Source organism: Megalobrama amblycephala, linkage group LG9, assembly GCF_018812025.1.
Source record: "Megalobrama amblycephala isolate DHTTF-2021 linkage group LG9, ASM1881202v1, whole genome shotgun sequence".
Taxonomy (NCBI): Eukaryota; Metazoa; Chordata; class Actinopteri; order Cypriniformes; family Xenocyprididae; genus Megalobrama; species Megalobrama amblycephala.
Genome location: NC_063052.1, coordinates 2,145,885 through 2,167,478, shown reverse-complemented (window position 1 = coordinate 2,167,478; position 21,594 = coordinate 2,145,885). Strand labels below are relative to the sequence as shown.

The 21,594-nt window shown below is 37.3% G+C and overlaps 1 protein-coding gene across 4 annotated transcripts in view; it reads left to right on the top strand.

Moving 5' to 3' along the window:
• The window catches only part of pard6gb (par-6 family cell polarity regulator gamma b), a 182,695-nt gene that overhangs the window by 13,388 nt on the left and 147,713 nt on the right, over window positions 1-21,594 (top strand). For 3 of the 4 annotated variants that reach the window (XM_048201149.1, XM_048201148.1, XM_048201147.1), the window contains exons 2-3: window positions 9,441-9,551; window positions 19,493-19,568. The gene's annotated coding sequence lies outside the window, so the exon portion shown is untranslated. Of the gene's footprint in view, window positions 1-9,440; window positions 9,552-19,492; window positions 19,569-21,594 lie in introns of those variants that run through there. The other variant, XM_048201150.1, reaches the window with a different exon arrangement.

Below are 21,594 nucleotides of genomic sequence, written 5' to 3'. Positions count from 1 at the left end.
AGCCATTTATGGGCAAGTTGAATCTCAAGGTTTGACCGGAGAATAATGTAAGACAAGTGTGTGCCTCTTTCTTTCTGTAAGGGACATTTAAATAGACGTTTGAATTCAACTGTTGTCTTCAAGCATCAAGAGCAGTCATGTTAATTAATCCTCCAGGATTGTTAATGGTGGGTCAATCGTGTGTGTTCTCTGTGAAGAATAGTTTATAACCCTCAGGCAGAAAAGGGGCATTGACACACAGGCCAGTCCTCCCTCTGTTTCTTCTACACCGAGCTTATCTGAGCAGCATGGTCTGCATAAGAAAAAAAAAGTAATTCTTGTGGGAGGTCCCTCTCATTTGCATATCCTCGGGGCTCTTGTAATTTAGCTACATATGTCCTTTTTTCTTATAAGCTGTTTTCCCCCCCACTCTTTCTTTCATTACAGTAAGAGTTGCTGCTTTTTTTTTTTTTTTTTGTACATGCCCTGTTTGTCTCGTCCATGGCTGTACTGATTTGCAATTGAAAGGGACTGATTGTACTTGAACTAACTGAATAAGCACAGGGTTGGTTTGAAGAGAGGACAGTGGAGAGGAAAGGTGGTTTTTGTATGTCCGCCGTTCCGTTGAATTTAGGAATTTCAGATCTTATTGTGACTGTCTTAAGCATTCAGTGAGCAAAATGGTGGAATTTGCGCATCAGGTGTTAGCCTTTATTGCCCGCTCTCTGCAAACTTCTCTCTGTTCACATTTATTTTAGCTTGACTTTTATGTGCATATGTTTTAGGACTCTGCTAGGTCCACTCTTGATGGTGCTGTTAAAATAATGAATGTTAATCGGATCAACTCTTCTCTTCCATACTGATTCCTGTGAAACTTTTCACATGAATTATGGTGGTCAATCTGTAAAATTATCTGGAATGGATTTAAAATGTAAAACATGTTAAATTAAGCTTAAAATTGGAAGCTTAAAGGTAAAGCACGGAACTAGCATCAACAAATTAAATTAAAAAAAGAGTGTTTATGTTTGCCAAACACTCCTGTCTGCCATTTGTTGGATAAACAGATGGTACCGGACCAAACTCACACCATTGGTTGAGCCGGTTTAGTTTGGTTTAGTCATGATTCATAAACAAATAACAGTTTAACCCTTTTTTTCAGGGTAATAATTCCATTAATGACTTGCATTAAAAAACTAAGTTAGGTCAAAGTATTTCTACATCAGTAATTACGTAATAAATGTTTCATCCACTGCTTCCAAGACTACTCGTTCATCATTCATCATAAAGACAATATCCGCAGTAAGTTCACCAGAGGTCACAGTCATAGGCCTCTGACTCAGTAACACTTCCTATCAGTTACAAGTGGAACGTGAGGGTGATTTGCCTGTCAAATGCAGTTCTGACGTGCCATCAATCCTCATGAGCTCATGAGTGCATGTTCAGAGATATTGCTTTGTCCTTTGCTCCAAAGCATTTCCATGTTTTCAGAACGTATTCTAATTCAAGCTCATTAAAGCAGATATCAGCCTACATTTATCAGGATTTATCTTTGTCACACCACCCCAAAGAGAGAAGCTGGCACTGAATACAAATTACCATCTTACTTTCTACTCACTGCCAGCATGGGAAGTGATGCTCCAGATGCTAAATGAGACTGCAGTAAGCTAAAAGGTTAACAAGAGCCATTTTATAAAGTGCTTCCTCATTTTTCTGCCACAAAAGCCCATAAACATCTTCAACAACAAACTGTGATTATGATGATATTAATTATCATTACTTTCAATTAGAAATGTGGCGAGCAGACCCATTCGTTCTGAGGCGGTGCTCCCCGCAGAGAAGAAGGGTCTGCGGAGCGTCATTAGGCATGGCGTGATTGCAAGGCGCTCTACCTCGCCTCACGCCCATTTACAACTAATCAGAATCTCGAGTCCATTACTGCCAGCAACACTAAATAAAAACTCGGGAGTCTAGCAGAGCACTGCTCAACGTGGGGACTGTAGAATGTGTGTGGGGGTTGTCTGGAATTGGTATGATTAAAGGGACAGTTGAAAATATGATAATTATGCCATTATTTACTCACCCTCATGTGGATTTAAACCTGTTATTTATTTATTTATATATTGTAGATTTAAAAATGGAAAATTAAAGAAAAATGAAAGTAGTCCATGTGTCTCATGCACTATATTCTGAGACCAGAGATCTTCAGCTCTGCAGCAATGTAGGGTTACGCCAGCCATCCTTACTTAAATTGAAATACTAGGGCCTGGTTTCACAGACATATGTAAATATGCACTACATTAATGACAAGACAAGACGATCTAGATGTTGTGGGGAAGAAAACTAATAAATCATACCTGTCACAGCAGTAGTTCTGCCCTCCACCATGTGTAAAGTTTATGGCATGCCTATCTCGGGAATTTGGGGAATCAAAATTATTTCCGAACTTCCCAGTGGTAAACACAACATAAGAGGGCGTATTGTGTGATATTTTTACCAAGGAAACTCATATGATAATTCCGAGAGACCAAGTCAGGATTAGGCCTTACTTCACTTAGGACATTTAGGTAACTTTCTTTGAACCTGCCTTCGAAAAAACATTACTGGTGTGCATCTTGCAATGGCACTGGCATATTTTAGGATAAGTCAGTGCAAGCTGCTTTCAGTTAAAACAGCTCAAACATGCAGTTTAGTCTTGGACTAGGCTTAAGCCTTGTCTGTAAAACCAGGGATAGAGGTTTAGGAACTACTAGCTAGTTTGTAACCTACTCTGTACTTAATTTGGTTGCACCACTTGTTCTAAAGGCAGAATGCAGATAGCAGATTGTAAGCTCTCTGTAAAGTCATGCATAGTTGAATAATATAATGTTTACCTTCAGTGATCCTATAGCATCTTTCAAATTCTTGAGCAGAAGTTGTTGAAACACTGTGAATTTCCATTTTTCCTAATAAGGTTGATTCTAACTTTTTTGCCTCGCGTAACTCATGGTAAAAATATGTTTCCACTGAAATGCGATACTTAAAGCCACAATGTGTAAATTCTTGCAGCTAGAGGTCACTTATTAAAAACAAAGGCGTAGCTTAATAACACCTTGATTTTGCAGAATTATGGGATGTGTTGTCTTCACGTCTACAGTCGGTGGAAAAGAATCGGGATGCGACTCGGTCAGAAATCATATTCATGGATGAGATTATTATTATTACTGTAGTATGTAGCAGAGCAAGGCCGAGTGCTGTGCGAGCAGAAACGAGGCTGCTGGAGCGATTGCGAATGAGAGACGAGTGCGACTCACGTCTCGAGAGCAGCAGAGCTTTTATTATGCTGCAGTCGCTGCTTCTGCTTCTTCTGGTCATTCGTATTTGGGGTAAGGCAGTGTTGTTTTATCATATTAGATACATGTGTGTTGAAAGTTGTTATAATGCTACTCTGCGCGTTCACTCGGCGGCTACTATGAGACACTTGTTGCACACTGCAGTAAGTGTCCTGGTTAAAATTGCTTATTTCTCTGGATTTAAACATTCGTGGAAACATTTGGGATAACGCAAGTACACAATCAACAAAATATATAACATTGTTCTAGTGTTTTTTTATTATTATTTTTAATCCAAAAATCTTACATATTGTGCCTTTAATCGTGATATAGAGTAAAATGTATTTTTATACTTTTCAGAAACTGTATTTGAAATGAATTTCAATAAATAAATGCAGATGCAAAACAAAAAAAATACAAGACATGTATTTATTATAATTCTATTTGGCATGCACATAGAGAATGCTTACAGAGATGCTCTGTTTAGATCAGGTTTGTGTTGAAGTGCTCCTAACAAGCCATTTATTCACGTAATGTTCTATTATAATGTAAATGTCAACATATATGTCTAAGAATGGAAGTTTGTCAGGTTAAACATGAGCTTATTGATGTAATCAAATCAATTTAATGGTAATTTAAAAGTTTAATGGTGCAACTACAAAAAAAAAAATAAATTAGTAGTGCACACTTTGAAACTTTGAGCCCCTTTTTTGTCGCAACTAGGCTAAGTAATTTATGCACAGCTGGTGCAACCAGCCCCTAGAGACCCCTGCCCTGCAGAGTTTGGCTCCAGCACTAATCAAACACACCTGAACCTGCTAATCAAGGTCTTCAGGATCACTTAAAAATCACAGCAGTTGTGTTGAAGCAGGTCAGAACTTGAATAAAACTTTGCATGACAGTGGGTCTCCAGGTTGAGCACCTGTGCAATCGACAGCAGTAAAAAAATGATATTTATTGATAAGAATGGAGTGTAGGTAAGATTGATGTTGGCTGACTACATCTGCTACGCTGCTGATGGCATGAGCAAAGACTTACTGCTGAAACTGTAGGGATTGCTGAAATTATTGCACAGAATTACAGACTCAGAATTACAAATGTGCTGCTGCTGCAAGGTAAAGTAAGGAGAACCCTGTAGCGGATCTAGACAGGTGGTTCTGGGGAGGAGGAGGGCTGAAAAAAAATTGGCATGGCATTCCGACTTAACTTTATTAGTGCCACTTGAATATTCAAAACTAATTTCTTTCCATTCTCTTGCACAGCTATTCACTTCTGTGTCTATCTCTTTCTGTTTTTCACCATCCCATCCTGCTCTACATGAAACATCCATCTCTGCCCATGAAAAATGGAGTGCTCATGAATAGTTTACAGGCTTGTGGTGGGGTTTGTGTCAGAGGGGTTTGGTGGTGAGCTCTCCAGCAGGGAGCGGCTGCTCTTAAGCTTGACACAAAGGGAGGTGAGAGGAAACGCTAATCTCCAAGCTGCCTTTAACACAGTCCAGCGTTAATGGCGAAATACAGGAATTGCTCTCTGCCTCATAATGAAATGGTGAAAGTGGAAGGGAAGGAAGCCACTGTAGAAACACTGAGTGTGTTTTCTACACATTGGTGCTGCAGGTGTCCACTAAGAACTTGAGTATGTAATTGGTGAGCGTATGATGGATGTATCATCCCGTAGGCCGGATCTGTGGAGGTTTTTCAGCCGGGGAGAGAAAGGCATTGACTGAGCATGAGTCGATTCATTTCTCAATAAGGTTTGTGCATGGGAATGGACTTGTGCAGGCTCTGTAAGAGGGCTGAGTCACATGTCCTCAGTGTGCTGTGACGGGTCTGTGTAAGCTCTGCCCACTGCAGTGTGTGGTGTGCAGAATGACTTGTTCATGACAAAGCTCCCACCTCCTCAATCTGATCAATATTCTGCTCCACACGCAGTCAGATACACTCACTAGGACGTGCGCTTTCTTGATCACCCTCGCTCATTGATTCATTTATTTGCATACTCTCTCTCTCACACGCTTATTTGTTCACTCACTCCCTTGCTCATTTATTCAGTCATTTGTTCCTATACTCATACTATTCATGCTCATTCATTTACTCACTCATTCACATGCTCATATTCTAGGAGTATAACAATACACTTATGACTCAGTTCAGTTCAATACAATACGCAATACTCAAATCATATTATACCTTCACCATTGTTTAAACAAAGCCAAAATAAAGAAGTTAACGTGATTTTTTTTAAAAATTATTACATTTTATATTAATATAATTTTTCTGTCCAGAGGCCTTAATAATAATAATAAAAAACAAAGATATGACATCCAAAGTATGTAAGGTAGTACAATTAGATCTCTTTTGAAGTGTCAAAAGGTCATTCGGTTTAACCATCCAAAGGCCAATACAGCCATTTAATTTGTGATTAAAATATCTTAAAATGAAATAAATGTTTTTTTTTTGTTTTTTTTTCTGGCATGATTTTATGACCTCATATATCAATATAGTGCGAAATGGTATTAAAATTATGTGTAGAAGTCATTGCTTTGTTATGAGAAAGAATGCCCGGAAAAATGAATTTCATTGATGTCATTCGGAGTAACCAATATAAAGGCACCATTTTGTATTAAGTCATGCGTTCAATATCATGTGACAGGATGTGACATCATTCAGACACCTCCACAGGACCACATGGTCATGAAGCAAAGTAACTAACTCTCTCTTAAATATTTGAAAAATATATGTTTTCACTTGCTCATACACATCTCCCGAAACATCAGGTCATTCGGTACAACCGCTACAAAACATGGAAAAAGTTGTCATATTTTAAAAACTTGTACTAAATATAAAATGTTTGCTTGTCCTTTTGGCAGCTAGCTAGCCTGTTAGCATTGTTTGAAAATATCATCATTCAGTATAACCAAAAGTGTCATTCGGTAAAACCAAAATTTTGGTTAAACCGAATGACTTTTTTGGTGACAAATTTTGTCCATCTTGTAAAAAATGACAAAAGCAGTGTTAATTTAGTATAAAAAACACATAATCTCATTGTTAACACTTAATAAAACTTAAATTAATTATCTCTATTATGTTTTTTTACACTTTTAAAAACCTTATTCATCAATGATCAATGACGTCAATGCATATATAGCACATAAGTACATTTTAAAAAGTATGGCCACTTATTTTCACTCAAAGTTTAATGGCAGTGCATAATTATAATAATGGTCCATAATTAAAGTAAAATAATAATTGTCCTATTTTTACTGTTAAAATCAGACATTTGGCATTATAACAAACAAATTTGCAGTTCCCCCCATTGCATTATCATACATTATATTCAACATTATTTAGTATTTTAATAGTGTAAACTTGGTATTAATGTGCGTTATTGTGATCCTATCACTTTTGTGATCACTGAAAACATCTTCAAAATCTTCATACTAGGTGAAAACAGCTTCAATTCTTCTTTCACATCTTTCCAGCAACTAGTTATTTCCTAGAATTCCTCATTGCGAACTGAGAAAGCAAGTTTTGCTTCATGATAGACTGATTAAAAACCTGTACACATTGATTCCTAGAAAATGCACAGCTGCCAATCACATTGGGAACAGGTGGATTTCTCCAGTCCTTGTCATTTTAGTGTACAGTATACTTTAGACGATGCATGAACAGTTTGTTGGCCTGAAAGTAACGTAGCCATAAAGATGCATTTACGGCTGGTTCTCTGAATCAGAAACTTTCTCACAGTGCACAGAGTTTTCTGTTTGACATGCATCTCTCAGCACATTTCAGAAGAATCATCACTTTTACTATTCAACTCCCTGATGATTGTGTAGGCCATGCAGTAACATCTGTAAGTGTGTGTGTGTTTGAGAGAGAGATGTAAAAGAAAAGTTGACTGAGACATGTCTATCCTCACTGTATCCTCAGTGGTTTGCTCAGTTGAATAAATTTCTGTCTCTGTCTGACATGTCAGTTTTTAGCAGGCGAACTCAAAAAATCTTGCATCCTGGATGAGTCAGATGATCTAACACTGCCAATCTGCTTCCTGGGGCTAATGTGAGTTGGCAGTATTTGTTGATGTTCATCGAGTGATAGAGCATCAGTGGTGTGCTAGAGACTTGGATTGGAGCAATTACATTTGTGAACGGTCTGAATCATGATACTGTCAACGTTTTTTTCTGACAGTGAAGCCAGACCTTTCCAATCCAAAGCCTTTACAGAGATGTGAGGTGTCACAGCTGACTCAGCAATTTGACTATGAACAGCAGTAATGACAAGTCTTCCAGACGTTTGCAACTTTATTGTGCTCTGACTGTGTTACACCTAAGCCTTAGAAAGTTCAGTGTTGATGCATGCTGTCATATCTCTGAAGTATGGTGAGCTTGCATAGGAAACCAGGGTTTGGTACATTTCCTCACAGTGTCGCCTAGAGTTCAGTCTCTTAGGTGAAGTGATGTCATTAATAATGTATGTTCCTTAATTTTGCTTCATGTGAAATAGTGGTTTTTTTGGAGGTTTATTGAACCTGTGAATAAGTCTTGGAGGAATGCATGAGAAAACTGTGATAACCAGTGCCTGGGTCCATACACATTTCCTGATTCAATTCAAATACACATTTAGAAAAATATAAATTTCAGAAAATAATCAGATATAACAATCAACACAACCAAAAAAGTAAAGTATAAATACATTTTAAATTGAATTTGTGTAAAACAATTATTTAATATTGTTTGTTTGTATGTATGTACTTGAGTATATATTAGTGCTGTCAAATATAATGCTTTCATTTCTGTAATAATATTTTCTGTTTAATGTTTTAAAATTATATAACGCAATTAACACAGCATACTTTTTTTTTCTGGCATCATTGGACTAACGTTATAGTATATGATCATGCTCTCTGGGTTCTGCTCACCAGCTCCGCAAAGCAAAAGAGAGTGGTTGACTGAGGATGGTCTGCATGTAGGCCTATCATATGACCAGCCAATTTTTCATTCGTGGTTTTAAACCATTCAATCATGAGAAGATGCAAAAGAGAACACAATGTGGTACCAGCTCGCTGTCTGTGAATCGTCTGTCTGTACACGCACACCCGAAACACACTCACACAAAGCCACTTTTCAGACAGCGCATCAGTACCGATTTGAGTTTTTTTTTTTTTTTGGTCTTAGCATGCTTGAACAAACAAAAACACATACAATTATGTGAAACTGACCTGCTTGCAGAGTTGAAATTTCAAAACCTTATTTATTAACAAGGTTACAGGGTTCAAAAACAACTAAAATAATAATACAACAATGCGACACACAATATATTGCAAATTTTAATATTAGATGTGATTTATCAGAAAAAACTTTGAAGCACAAAAAAAAGCATCCATCCATCATAAAAAAGTAATCCATATGGCTCCAGGGGGTTAATAAAGGCCTTCTGAAGCAATGCAATGGGTTTTTATAAGAAAAATATCCATATTTAAAAATGTATAAATTAAAATAACTAGCTTCCAGCAGATGACCATACGCGAACCGCGCAAGCTGACTTTCGCCACAAGAGTAACCCCTGACACAATTTATGATGTAGGATGTAGGAGCAGCATAAGCTTAGATGCCTCTCGCGGTTCAAACTAATAGGGCTGTGCAACAAACTCAAGCTCCTCTTCTCTTATATTGAAATCTTCCAACATTTGTCTTTAAAATTTCTCATTTTAGACATCTAATTCGTGACCGGTGTTTTGTTTTGCTCTGTCCTCTGCATTTTTCATTACGTCACGTGTCGGGTCAGAGGTTACTCTTCCGAAGCTAGTTATTATAGTTAATAAAGTTTTAAATATGGGTTTTTTATTACAAAAATCTATCGCTTCTCTTCGGAAGGCCTTTATTAACCACTTGGAGCCGTATGAATTGTTTTTATGATGGATGCGTTTTTGGGGGCTTCAAAATGTGGCCCCCCCGTTCACTACCATTATAAAGCTTGGAAGAGCCAGGATTTTTTTTAAATATATCTCAGATTGTGTTTGTCTGAAAGAAGAAAGTCATATATACCTAGGATGGCTTCATATTTGGGTGAAATAACCCTTTAATTGCTCTGTAATTTGAGGAGTTGTGTTCCAATGTTTGAAATTATGAAGTATTTTGTATGTGTGTGTTTATAGTGATGTGTGAGTGTTGGTGGTATCCGGTGTGGCTGGACGGGTGTTAGCCAGTTTCATCCCAAACCTCCACCCAACATAGCTGCTGCCCAGAGATTAACTCTACCACATAGAGTGAGTCCACACAGCTCAACACACACATCCTGTCCTGCCCTAACTAATGTATTCATTTATCTGTGACATGCAGACCAAACGTTTCTGCTGAAAGTATTTTGTTCAAGCCACACAGCCGGTTCATTGTTTTGTGGCCACACAAATGTTTTATGAGAACAATTGGCACTCTACAGATCTACTGATACAATATAACCAGGGAAGTCTAAAGCACTATGAAGCTGTAATGATAATAATTCATAAATGCTTGCTGACAATTCACTAGTACCTATTGTGTTTCTCTATGGAGATCTTAAGAGCCATGATCACATCTGGATTCATGGGCTTTTGTGAGGGTCTTACAATGAATCTTTACTAACTTTCTTTCTTTCTGTCTTTGTCTCTCTGGAAGCGATTAAACCAGAGGGGCAGCCTGAAACGATTACAGATAACATTGATGAAGTCCCATCGTTTGAAGTGCTGCCTTTTCCTGGGTCTCATATGCTTGTGCAAATGTTTCTTCTTCCTCCTTTGGCCAAGACTGTAAGGCTTAGACTTATGTGGTAAGGAACTTGAAATAAACTCATAAGGAAACATGAACGCTTTGAAGATGGTGGTGCTCTGGCTCAAACCATGAGGGTCATCAAACAAATGTCATTCACCCCGATTAAGAGACCTCCTCTTGCGGGCATTTTCCGTTGCTGTAAACCCTTATGCATTGACATGATAATACAACTTCTTTTCTTGTCCCTGACGTATTTTTGCCTCAGTATGTCAGACAGTAAGGGAGCTCTTATCAGGATATTTAGGACCGATCACTGGAAGCGGTATTGGCCGATACTGATCATCACTGATCACTTCTATTTATCATGTACTATTATTTATTTAGTGACTTCAAAGATGAGGAAGTATGATGACTTGACAATTCTCTGTCAAACAATATTCTATTCCCTCAAACTGCTTAAAAATATAGCATTTCTGTGAAATAAATAATAATAAAAAACAGAACAAATGTAATCTTTATTAACAGAAAGTAATCAAATGTAAAACAACACTGTATAGTCTTTTCTGTATAAATTGAATATAGATTAATCATATTAAATTGACTAAAGAGCAGTGAGTTTTGATTAACATTAATGACACAGGACACAGTCATTTTAGGACCTAATGCACAGAAACAATATACTGATACACATGTGATTGATTTCCCTGTTGTTCACTTAAAGGGATAGTTCACCTAAAAATGAAAATTCTGTCATCATTTACTCAGTCAGTTTCTTCTATTACCCTCAAGATGTTCCAAACATGTAAGAATTTCTTTCTTCTGCTGCAAACAAAAGAAAATATTTTGGACAATGTCGGTAATCAAACAGTTGATGGGCCCCATTGACTTACATAGTTTTTTCTTTTCCATACTATGGAAGTCAGTGGGGCCCATCAACTGTTTGGTTACCCATATGAAGACAAAAACCAGGGGGATGATAGACAGAGATGGAGCCAATGGAAGTGGAGACCCAGGCAGAGACAAAGACCCGATGAGACCACGCAACATCAATGGCTCTTGAGACTGAGGCGGCGCCGCAGCGACGAGCATACGAGCTGGAGCCTGGGTGCCAGAGGATTGAGGCGAAGATGGTGGGACTGAGAACCAATGCGTTGCCATAAGGGTGGAGGGACGAAGTGCAGCTGATGGCCCGGAAGTCTGTGGCATAGGCAGAGTGACGTCTGACCAAGGCGAAGCCAGAAAGACGAGGGAGCCCAGGACGATGGTTCCAGGTGGAGCCGAGGGAGGGAAGAGCCAAGGCGAAGCCGACAGTCGACGAGCCGAGATGGAGCAATGGGGATCCAGGGGATTTGGCTTTAAAATGTGCCCCTTCACAACCATTATAAAGCTTGGAGGAGATAGGATATTTTTAAATATGTCTCCGATTGTGTTTATCTGAAAGAAGATAGTCATGTACACCTAGGATGACTTTTTTCAGAACTAAGGCACAGTGTTCGGTGTGTAAAAACAGCTGGGTTGTGACTATGACATGCACACACACACACACACACACACACACACACACACACACACACACACACACACACACACACACACACACACACACACACACACACACACATATATATATATAATCTTCATGTGTGTAATTGGCTGGAACTTTGTTCTGTATATAGCAAATCCCACAAGCAAAGGTGAAGTGGCCAAAACTGGAAAGATAATTAACTGCTGGTAAGTGTTATAACTACATACCCACAGCGGGTAATTCATTCTCTAACAATGGGAATGAAGTCAAGAGAGGCTATTTATAAGAGTGCAAAGAACTCCCAGTGAAGAACTCACCACTATCTCAGCCCATTCTTCTGCTCTATTTAAATATGATGACTGCTGTTTGTGGAACTTCCTGTCTTGACACCAGAGGTTTTCTCATTATTATAAAAAGCACTCATTCTAACTCACAGTGCCTGCTACTCAGAAACTTGGTTTGGTCTTAACAGTAATTTAAGACAGAGCTACTACCAAAGGAGTTATATGCTTTTGTCTCATAGGATGCCCACTGAATGTCCAGACAGCAGTACACTCACACTAAGAAGCTCATGAAATTATGTGTAATGTTCTCACTCACAAAGATCTTTGATGTTCAGGTTTTTAGAGGAATATCTCAGCAATCTCAGTGTATATTAAAAAGGAATTCTGTCATTATTTTCTGGGAGATATTTTGAGAAAAATCTGTGGTTTTTTTGTCCATATATGGAAGTCAGTTGGTCACCAAAACTGTTTGGTTACCAGCATTCTTCAAAATATATGATTTTGTGATCTGCATAATAAAGTTGCAGATTTGCAACAACATGAGAGTGAGTAAATAATGACAGAATTTTCATTTTTGGGTGAACTATACCTTTAAGACTTCCTCACTATAGTTTGTGTTGATGTGTGACAGTAGCACAAACTGTATGAGTCATCTCTCACCTTTTAAAGGTGATGGGGTTGTCATGCACTTTGACCACACAATGCAAAGTTGTGCGGTCAAAGTGCATGACAACCTCATCACCTTTTGCAGAGAGATGCTGTAAGAATAGATCTCTTTAATATCACAATTGTTTCTTCTAGACAGCATTGAGATTAAATAGGGAGCCATTGGAGAGTTTTGCTTAAAGTCACCATGAAATCAAAATTGACACTTCTTTTTTATGGGATATTGCAGTGTTTATTATAAATGATTTATCTGTGCACAACATTATCAAATAAAAAATGTATGTGCCCTTATAAACTGTAACCAAATACATTTAATTTCTCTTCTCAACATCTCTGATAATGTGCACTGGAGCGAAGACAGGACAGTAATCCTTCCCTTCCAGCAAACTGTCACTAACATGAGATTGAGGTAATTAGCAAACAACATCGATCCAATCAATTCCTGATGGACAAAATTAAGTCCCCCATTTTTTCGTGTTTGATAAACCATTTCACTTAGATGTAGGTCACAATAGGAGAGAAAGGTGGCTTTAAGGCTATGTTCAGACTGCAGGCAAATCAGATTTTTTCTTAAATCAGATCTTTTCAGACTGTCCGTACTATTAATTGCAAGCGATCAAATAAAATTTGTGTGTCTAGACATAACCAGCCTATCTGCAGGAGTTGCTTTGGTAATGATGTAGGCGTACCCATGTATGTTACGAGGCTTTCAAAATGGATGCATGAAAAATGGAGGTGCACCATCTCACTCTCCAAATAAGTGCTCTGTTGATTCAGAGTGCAGAACTGATATATACAGTTTTGTGATGTTCTGTGCTGTTGTTGTGGTCGAAATCTTTGGACATACCATTTGAATACCATATGAACACTTCCAGCATTTCCGTCACCGGTTTTGACTTTATTGCTGTGTACCATGTTAAGAGTGACGCAATAGACAATTTGAAATCTGATTTGAGCCAAATGTCCACTGTTCTGACATAAGCTTTGCTCAGCATGTACACCCAAACCTAAAAGCCTGTCACGCAGCACAAGTAATGAAGTTCTCTTTTCGCCTCTTATTGTGCTAAAACTGTCACGTACACACAAGGTTTACACATAAACACAGTCATTTGTATCTTAAGTGAAACAGTTCACGTGTCAGCATATTAGAAACGTGCATTCGGTCTTAAAGTGACAGCAGCCTAAACCTGCTGCCGGCTTTGTCTTTAATGTCAATCAAACAACAAAATAGAAAGAGAAAATCACACACTGAGCTTGACTGAATAACTTAAGTAGCTTTAATAAGAGTATATTTAATTCAAACAGTGAAGTCTATATAATGTTTACATTTAATTTTTACATTTGTTTATTCAATTTCTTAATTGAATGCTACTGTTAAATATACCCATAGCTGAAAAAATTAAGGTACAGTTTATTGCATTTGTATCTTATGTTGTATTTGTCCTATCATTTATAATTAGCATCTTTGTTCTTATTTTTAATAATATAGATAATGAAATAAAATAAAGTGAAATAAGATTTTGGTCATATTTCCCATGTGTTTTGGCCTAAATGGTCTGTAATTCTTTTGTATTTTGATACCTTGCAAGGCTAAATTTAGGGAACTTAAAGGGATAGCTCATCCAAAAATGAAAATTTGATGTTTATCTGCTTACCCCCAGCGCATCCAAGATGTAGGTGACTTTGTTTCTTCAGTAGAACACAAATAATGATTTTTAACTCCAACCGCTGCGGTCTGTCAGTCAAATAATGGGAGTGAATGGGAACTTGGATCAATAAGAGTCGAAAAACCTTGCATAGACAAATCCAAATTAAACCCTGCGGCTCGTGACGACACATTGATGTCCTAAGACACGAAACGATGGGTTTATGCGAGAAACCGAACAGTATTTATATCATTTTTTACCTCTAAAACACCACTATGTCCAACTGCGTTCAGCACTCCCTTAGTGAGGTCTGATCGCGCTCTGACAACGACAGTGATGTCTCGCGCATATACTTCAATGAGTGCTAGACATTACTGTCATTGTCAGAGCGCGATCAGACCTCACTAAGCGAGATCAGACCTCACTAAGCGAGTGGCAACGGTTGGAGTTAAAAATCATCATTTGTGTTCTACTGAAGAATAAAAGTATCCTACATCTTGGATGCGCTGGGGGTAAGCAGATAACCATCAAATTTTCATTTTTGGGTGAACTATCCCTTTAATTTGGCTGTAGTGCTTAGTCTTGAAAACCAACATGGAAAAAATCGAAATCGAATAAAAAATGAAAAAAGATTGTATATCGTGATCCTGCCTAAAAAAACATTTGATATGATATTTTTGCCATATCGCCCACCCCTAACCTTGTGTAAGTTTACATGACAATGATGAATTAAAAACGAAAAAGTTTTTCCTTGCATACAGGCGGTGTTAAAATTATCCCCATTCACATGGATCTGAGAAAACGATTAAAACACTGTATTATGCATTCTAGGCCAATAGTTTGTGATGTCACTTTGTAAAGAAAAACTAAGCGCCTATACACTAAGCATGTAATTCTCATGAGCATGACGTCACCATTTTCATAAATTCGCATTTTTGTAGTTTACATGGAGACATTGACAGTGTCGTTTTCAAAAGTTTGCATTTTCAGGCCCCAAAAATGCTGTTGTTGTGTAAACGAATGACCAAAACGCATAAAAAGTTTTCCTTTTTTTTCCGTTTTCTTGGACTGACAGGTGGTTCTTTGATCTCACATATAATAGCTGTGAAGGGTTCATGACATGTTTACACCCTAAATCATGTCATTACATGGGAACTTAGTTAGCACACTCACATCCTTGTGTCATGCATGGCATGGATGCATGCAAGAAGAGCCATTTTTCATTACTTTGAGACTTCTTTTTAGTTGTGTGAAACCCCCACAAAAGGCCACAACAAACATTCACGATAAAGCTAATGACTCGTCTTAGCAGGCCCTGGAGACATGGTGTGATTTGCAAATGATAGCTTGCCACACAGCCCAGGGTAAATCAAGCTTGCTGTTTAAAGCACGTAAAAGCCTGCCACTTAACCCCCTTCCTACCTCCCACTGCTAGCCTCAAGATTGTCTGCATTTTTATTCTAATCACAGGGTCCGTCACGTATCCCAAGAGCCTCCTGTGCATCGGCCTTAAACGCCTGTCCAAGGGCCCCCTCAGCCCCTCTCTCTTCCTCCTAAATCCGTCTTTGTCAGAACCCCTCCCCCTCCATCTCTTTGCTACCTCTCTTTGGAGAAGAAAGAGTGAATAGCACTGACTCCTCTAGCCTTGTTGCATTATTTGCAGCATAAGTACTGGCCAGGTCAGTGGCCTTACAGGGCTGTAAAAGGCCCTGCATTTGTTGGCTATGTCATTAAACAAGTCAATTTGTCTGCGGTGACCCAGTAAGAGTCATTCATCCACTGGCTGCACATTACTTTACCTCCCATCCTCTCATTTCCAAGGTCTTTGTGAAGTTGAAGATTACCTCAAGGCTTGTAAACCAAGAGGCTTACAAACAAACTGAGTCTCATATCCTTGGCTTGAGTGTTGAAGCTGCTTTGATAATGTAGCTCGCTAAGCTTCAAGCTACTCATAATTTGCAGTAGTTCAGCTACACTCAAGCTACTCTTTTTTAGAAATTGCCCATCAAGTTGCAAGGAAGTACGAGGACTGACTGATTGATGGGTGGGCTGGGCCGGGCCAGATACAGGTGAAGCCAACAAATGAGAGGAGGAGTGGAAATTGGTTGGAGTAAATACATAGACAGGCAGGAAACAGCATGGTGGGCTGATGGCTGTGTTTGACTTAAAAGTGAAGATATTTGTCTGAGCCATGGGCTAGGTGCTCCAGGTATTTTAAGCCTTGGTGCTTGTGCAGAAAATGCAGGTTCAAATCTGGTCAGTGAAAACCCTTCTCTTTCCCTCATATTTTTGGTCTAAGCTTCTCAGTCTCTTGTTTCTATTCTTATATTTTCCTAATGCATTTTAGGAGAAACATCTGAGACGGTTGACACTTTGTAGACAAGAAATGAGAAGTCTAGAGCACACCTCTATTGATAGTGTTGACGATGCAGCTGTTAAAGTCATCTTGGTTTCATTTGTTTGTGATCAAAATAGCTAGTAAAGGGTAAACCCGTCTCCTGCCCTGACTTGTTTGATCATTCACGTGCCACAGCTCCCTTTAATCAGTGGCAGACAGCAGGGCATTGGGCCCATATTAATGGCTCCAAACCATAAACATTACATTTTCCAAGATGTCAGTTTCCTGTTTTCCCAGGCACACAGGTCGTGGAGTGAGCTTTGGGAGTCACCGCAAGGTCAGCCTTCCTCCCAGATAACTCTTTTCCCCCCGAGGGGGAGTGAGCGAGAGATACCGGTACTCTAAATCACCGTGTGCTGCAACCAAAAACGCTCATTGTTCAAACAGCTCACACTGATACCTTTTAAAGGAGTAACTAACTCCGGAAGTGTGACTTATGCTGGAGGTGCCAAAAGGTGTACAAAGTATATACTAACACCCCCACACTTGCAATTTCCTGTGCAAGTCTCACGATAGCACAGACCTAACACACAAGAGAAACTAGTGTCAGCGTGCCCGGTTTCTGTTAGTAATGCGCTTCTACAGGTCCAGCAAGTTGGTTTTTGATAGAGCGTTAATATAGACTTATTATATTGGAAGATTTCTGTTCTTTTCAGCTCATAAGTGAACTTAGTTCTGTTTTTACTGGCAAATTCACAGCCTTTTGTATGATGAAATGGATATGAGAGTTCATAAATATTATTAGTGGTTCTAGCTAAGGCTTTTAAGGCAAAATTGTTCATACTCTTATAAAAAAAAAAAAGTGTGCTTAATTGTGTTAACTGCATTTGCAAATATTAATTAAATAATTGGTCACAGTTAAAGTGAGTATACTTTCATGACAATGTTTCTTAACACTTATGTACATTTTGTAATAATGTGAAATTAAAAGTTTTACTTTAAAGCACACAATGATATATTTTTGCTTTAAAGTACACTGATGTGTTGAATAACATAAAGCACATGTAAAGTACTTGATTACAATTTTAACTGCAGTGTTATTCAATATTACATTTAAATGTAATATATTTGAAATGCACTAAATTGCAAAATGTACTAAATCCTTACAAATGTGTAATTACTACTAGATTTAAATACATGACATACAACTTTCAAATTAAATATGTGAAGTATATTTTAGTTTACTGCTTGTACGTACATTAGGCAGTACACCTTATCCATATTTAAAAACAAACAAACAATTGAAGTAATTGTGAAATTACATATAAAAATATACTTAAGTCCAACTTAAGTGGGTCAAATAAAGCACTCAAAAATCAGCTAATTGCATTTAAATTTAAACCACAATACATTTTCATTTAATTGCAGTTAACATGCAATAAAGTGTTTGAAAACATTTACATTCAATCAGTATACTATTTCCGTAATAAGTGCTCTTTTTAAAAGTATGCTCAACAGGGTTAAGGATTTGAACAGATTTCTAAAACTAAATATTAAACTTTTGGTTTGTAATTCATCCCTCACTGTTTGAAAATGGATTTTACATCTTATTACTTTTTAATTTGACTAGGCCAGTAGACTGACCATTCTTGCCTGGTGGTCGATAAAACAGCCCATAGACTTACATTAAAACATTATTAGATCTCTTGTGTTTAATTGTATGCCTTGGCATGATGTCTGAATACATGTTGAGAATAAAAGTGAAATTTCTAGGATTGTAAAAATGAGCATTTTAATAGCAAAAGAGCTCTTGCATTTCCTTTCCATGTTCTTGAAGTTGTCATGGAAATGCAACCTTTTCTAAACTAAAAGTGATCCCATGGAAGTCAGATCATTATCAGTGCACACTTGGAAAATTACAGCACGGCTTCTAAAAGGATTCATTTGTTATTCAAATTAAAAATGAATTTGCACCAGGGTGCTTTGCATTAGCTGTGGCTAATGCTGTCAAATATATTCAATTTTGGTTTTGATTAGGAAGAGGAAAATGGATTGGACAACCTGTAAGTGCTGTCGGTGGGCTTTGTGTGCTACAGGTATGGATTGAAAGCTAAATTTATCAGTCTTTTTAAGCTTCTATGTTTATTAGAATGGTGACTCTAGCAGTGCTCTTCAGTCTCTAGAACATTCTTCTTTCTGAGCTTACCAAGCAGGGGTTAAATTGGACATTTGTAAGTGGGGGAACCATAAAATCTTGAGGCAAGATATGACATTACTGTAAGCATGCATAAGTACCTGCTGAAACCTTTTTGTGATAGTATCTCTCCCTCCTTCTCTCTCTCTCTCTCTCTCTCTCTCTCTCTCTCTCTCTCTCTCTCTCTCTATATATATATATATATATATATATATATATATATATATTTTTACCAACACTTTTTTTGTCTTCTACTGATGCACTGATAAATCATGCACAATAAGACCAGTAACATGGATTAAGTATTAAATAGGCTCTATTTTAATTTTTTATGTTGACTTAAAATATTTATATCTGTGTACATCAGTGAACAGTCAACATTTAAATGTGTGAATTATGGTAATGTCATAAACAGGATATGATGCATATCACGCTATCATATTCAGTTTTGGATGGCATTTTCTCTATTTCAGTCATCTTATGGTGTTGCATCCACCGCACCTTCGCTGTCTCCATCACTCTCCGCCTGTCTCTCTGCATTCCCTTTCTCCCTTCTGTTAGTTCACAGCTGTCACTCTCTTTCTGTATCACATCAAACCGTTTGTCATCATCTGTAAAGGTAGAGAGAACAGAGAGAGGCAATATTCAAAAAGGAAAAACTACACAAGCACACTCTGTATAACGTATGATGTTCTTCAAAATAATTTATGGTTGCGTACATACTTTGTACTCTATAGAATATTAATCAATATAGTATATATTTTTTATTCTCACATATTCAGTAATTTATTTATTCATTTTATGCAGAGGAAAGACCACATAAGTGGATGGAGAGAAGGCCAGCAAGACTGGGACATGAAGCAGGCTGTAATGCTGCATCCTTGTGAGTATAACTCTAATGTGGCACAAACATGTGTGCTAACCACTGTAAATTGATTCAAATTAACCTTTTTTTTAATCAAATGAACCAGTAACCTTTTCATTAAAAGCAATAGTTCACTCCAAAATTAAAATTCTGTCAGTGTTTTGCATCCCAGCGCAATGCACTAGATTTGATGTCAATTATACCACAATACCATTGGTTCTTGCGTGTCTTGTGACTGATCACAATATGCCAAGTCTGAATGAGATTGAATGAGACTGAATGGGAATGAGAGCTACAGCACTATACAGCTAAGGGCAACATTTTCTATTTAACAGCTGTGGCCAGTTGCATAAAATGTTTAGATTCATCTTACAAGTCAACTGTTTTTTTGTTTGTTTGTTTTTCCCCTTTAAGACTGGTCATAACTTTTTTGAGTCAGTTACATAGATCTGAAAATTGGTTAAGACTTAGTTAACTGCTGGTTATTCAGACTAGTTCTTAAGACACATGATGACAGTTTTAATTTTGGGTAAACTATTCCTTTCAACTCTGGTTACTTATTCAATATAAATATTATACAGTTATAATTGCATGATATTATAAAATATAGTAGTGATGTTGGCATACTCTCCTGCGTGATACTGTTATAAAGACCCTAAGAAATGGCTTGACAAGCACAGTTTAATTTCCTTAGTTGAAATATTTCATATGGAAAGTTTGGGACGGGAAATATTAAAGGGATCATCTTTTTTTAAAATAGCTAATAGCATTTACCTTATATTATATTCATGATTCATGATTCAAGATTATATTCATGATTCAAGACTTGCTATAGTCAGAGTCAAGTGGTATAAGTGAGTTGGTCATTCTAAAGAGCATCTGAAGAAAAATCTTCTATTTTTCTGGATTTTTTTTATTTTTTTTTAAATCTGTTAAAAATTAATTGTCAATTTTCATAGTACACTAGCATGTAGATGACCTCAAAGACATGGACCAGTGTTGTTATTATTAACTAAAGCTAAAATGATTAAAAATCATTATTTATATACAATAAATCTGAAATAAAATAAATTATCAATATTAGATAGTGTGCCGATTTACAACCTGCTTTGTATTGTTGCAATGTAGGTAGTATATGTAAATGAACCTACCTGGACAGTGAAATTCACATTTATTTGTCAGCAAAAGTCTGACTTTTGACAGCTTCAGGGCTTTCATGAAAACTACAGATTATACTTCTGCATATTTGTAACCCCACCCACAGACAGTCGGATTGACAGAGGGTTATTAACAGAACAGCCATAGGCGTAATTTGCGGGTGGGACGGTTGGGACATAGTAATAGTATAGTATATATAAGGATGAAACTATCATTTTAAACATGAGGTCTATGTCAATAAATTTTGTGCATTTATTATTGTAATAATACAATTACAATTACAAATACAACAGATCCTTCACTGGAAACCAACAATAACTCACTCCCGTTGAACTTTTACTCTTTGAATCCTTGCACCCAGGAACAATACAAGTCGACACCATTATGACTAAATGTTTGCTAAGAAGTATTTCCTACTAAAGAAAGGCAGTATTTGACTCTGGTAAGTGTAATCATAGCAGACTGGTGGGAGTGGCCTTGGGTGGAAACATGCCCAGTGCATTATGGGTGTTGTTTTCCTATCATTTGGGAAACAACAGCCCCCCCCCCCCATGTTTTATTGACAGCCCATTTTGCCAGCAGTGATGTACCCCTTTAAAGTAAATTAGAAATAAATTTAAGAACTAAAATAACTAAACCTGAAATAAAAATAGTGCTAGATATAAGTATTCAAAAAAACTAATAAAAATGACAAAAGGACATAACATAATTACTTAAACTTATACTACATTGAAAATTGAAAATAGTATAAAAATAAAAGCTGATTCAAAATATGAATAAATACTGTAATAGCATATAACTAATACTACAATAACACTGGCATGGACTAAAAAGTCGAATCACTTCATAATTCTTTCGTGCATAATGTTAAAGTCTATGCTAGTTG